Source organism: Garra rufa, chromosome 14, assembly GCF_049309525.1.
Source record: "Garra rufa chromosome 14, GarRuf1.0, whole genome shotgun sequence".
Lineage (NCBI taxonomy): Eukaryota > Metazoa > Chordata > Actinopteri > Cypriniformes > Cyprinidae > Garra > Garra rufa.
The window spans coordinates 5794542-5798000 of record NC_133374.1 but is presented as its reverse complement, the minus strand read 5'-3'; positions in this window follow the sequence as shown (position 1 = coordinate 5798000).

The window sequence follows — 3459 nt, the reverse complement described above, 5'->3', positions numbered from 1 at the left end:
TCTGCAAAAAATCAACTCATTCTGTTGCATGTTCCTTTAAATGCTAATGAGCTCTGCTCGCCCCGCCCCTCTCTGCTGTGGGATTATGAGCCGTAATGTTTACTTTAGCCACATTAAGCCGCATTTAGCCGCATTTAGCTGCGAAACTTGCCAACAAGCACATTATTAAGAAAGGCCATTTGAAAAGATGCATAAAAACCCTTATAATCACTTCTGCTGTGGGTGAAGCTGCATAAAAAACGATTCGCCAGAACATAGACGCATATGTAGATCGGGATCTGCGCTTTCCTTTTAAAAATGAAAGTAACGTTGTCTTCAGCGGCTCAGATGTCGCGAGTAAATGAAGATTGCTATGTTAATTATTACATCCAACAACAGAACACCTCAATTGCTCAATCTGAGACATTCTTGCCTTCCCTGCACCTGATTCACACAATGGCAATCGGAGTCGGACTGTTTCAGCTCGGTGAGGGCGGGTCTACTGTAAGGCGCTCATGTCAATCAACTATCGTTGGAGCAGCCTCTGTCAGTGTGCCGTCACACCGACAATTATATAATGAAAACTGCAAAAACAAAAAGGCAAATGAACAACAAATTAAAACTAACTAAATAAATAAATAAATTACACATAAAATAAATTGAAACAACAGTGAAAGCTATTAATTAAAATAAAAACTAAATCAAAAAGACTAGTTGAAAACAAAATAAATTCTAAAGCTAAAATGCAAAAATTACAATATGAAAGCTACAAAAACTAAAAATGAACAGGAACATGAAAAATTAAATAGAAATTAAAACAAAATTAAAAACAATCAACACCAATAAGTGACAGCTAATAACTAAAAGTAAAAAGCTATCAAAAACTAAATAAAAAAGACAAGTTGAAAACAAAATAAATACTGAATACTTAAGCTAAAGTACAAACTCAAAACTAAAATAAAAAATGACATTATGAAAACTACAAAAACAAAAAGGCAAATGAAAAATACATCATAAAACTAAACTGAAACAATATTGAAAACTTTCAGAAGCTAAATCAAAAAGACAAGTTAAAAATAACTACTAAAGCTAACGTATAACTGCAAAAATGATGACATAAATTACAATATGAAAACTACAAAAACAAAAAGGCAAATGAAAAAAATTAAAACTAAATTAAAAACAATTAACACCATAAAACTAAACTGAAACAATAATAGTGAAAACTATTGAGTAAAGTAAAAAGCTATCAAAATCTAAATCAAAAAGACAAGTTGAAAACAAAATAAATACTAAAGCTAAACTGCAAAAATAAAAAAGCAAATGAAAAGTAAAATAGAAATGAAAACTAAAATAAAAATTAAACACCATAAAACAAAACTGGAACAATAATAGTTTAAAAAAAACTATTACCTAAAATATAAAGCTTTCAGAAACTAAATCAAAAGAAAACCCCAAAACAAAATAAACACTAAATACTAAAACTAAAATCTTAAAAATGAATTTGAGAAAACTATTTAAAAAATCTAAAAACACAAATGCTAAATAATAGAAATAAAAACTAAATAAAAAATACAGGAATTTGCAGTAACACTTTAGTATAGGGACCAATTGCTTAACATACCTATTATTAACATATTGGCTGTTACTTATTAACCAGAGATTACTGAGGCAAAAGTCATAGTTAATGGTTTGTTATTAGAAACAACTGGACCTTAAAATAAAGACTGATTTTTTCTGTAGAAAAATATCTGAAAAGCTCTCTCGTTCAATAAAGACTCTTAACGTGCAATAATAGAGAAAGACAGAGACAGGGACAGAGACAGCGAGGTGAAGGATTAAACCAACAACACACTTCATCATGCAAACACGCTCTCGCCTGGAACAAGTGCTGCATAGCCCAGATAACTTAACCGTGACGACACGCAAACACTGCCACAATGTGTCCAGCCGTCATCAGAGGGCCACCGATGCCAACTTCCTCTCTCCGCCGAACGCTTTCTGTCCCAGAGCCATTACAGCTTCCCACAATGCACTCTGACAAAACAGCCTTCTGGAGGATTATTGACTCCCGAGATGTGTGAGCTAATGAATGCGCACAATAACACCACAAGTGTGTTTAAACAACGTAAACGGGGTCAGTTCCGAGTTCACGCCGATTGCAGAACAGACCCGGATCGTTAATCACAGCTCCGGCAGGCTTTCCCGAAGGGAGGAAGCTTTAATCTTTATTCAGCTCTGATTCTCAACTTTCTCTTCCTGCAGACATCACTGTCTCCATCGGAAACAAGTCTGTCTCCGTGGAGACGAGGAGACAGATCGCCATGGCCATAGAACTATCGCTGTTTGATAAATCTGAAAGCAAGTTTTGGGAGAGACGAGGTCAGTTTTACAGAGAGAAACATTTGCGCTCTTTCTCTTGTGAGGCTCCTCCTAAGGTCACACCTGCACTTTATGCATCTGAGAAAGAATGATGTCTATGTGTGTCTGTGTGTAAATCTGAGCATGTCATAATGTCAACAAATACTAAAACTAAATTAAAACGGTAAAACTAAAATAGAAAAATAATAGTATGAACATTAAAAAAAAAAAATGCCATAAAACTATCAACCAATGCAAAAGTAAATCAAAAAGCAAACCAAAAACAAAATAAACATAAATACTAAAACTAATTTAATAGTGTAAAAATAAAATCTTAAAAATGATAGTGTGAAAAAGACAAAAAGGAAAAATAATAGAAATGAAAACACTTTTATTTTATTAAACAGTACCAATAATAAAGTGAAAACTATCAACTAAAGTAAAAACAAATAATAACTAACTTAAAACTGTAAAACTAAAACAAAATTAACAGTATGATCTATTAAAAACTATTAATTGGTGACTGTAAAAATGGAAAAAAAAAAAAAAAAAAAAATTGGTAACACAATCATTAACATATTGGCTGTTTCTTAATAAACTGTACCAATAATAAAGTGAAAACTATCAACTAAAGTAAAAACCTATTTTAAACCGTCAAACTAAAATAAAAAATAACAGTATGAACTATTAAAAACTATTAATTGGTGACTGTAAAAATGGTAAAAAAAAAAAAAAAAAGAAATGTGGTATTACAATCATTAACATAATGGCTGTTTCTTAATAAACTGTACCAATAATAAAGTGAAAACTATCAACTAAAGTAAAAACCTATCCAAAAGAAAAAGAAAAAAAAAAAAACTAGATTAAAACCGTCAAACTAAAATAAAAAATAACAGTATGAACTATTAAAAACTATTACAATTTTAAAAAATGGAAAAAGGCAAATGAAAACTAAAACAGGAATGAAAACTAAATTTAAAAAATAAATAAATGCCATAAAACTATCAACTAATGCAAAAGTAAACCAAAAAGCAAACCAAAAACAAAATAAACACTAAATACTAAAACTAAATTAAAAATTTCAAACTAAAATCTTAAAAATGATAGTGAAAAACCTAC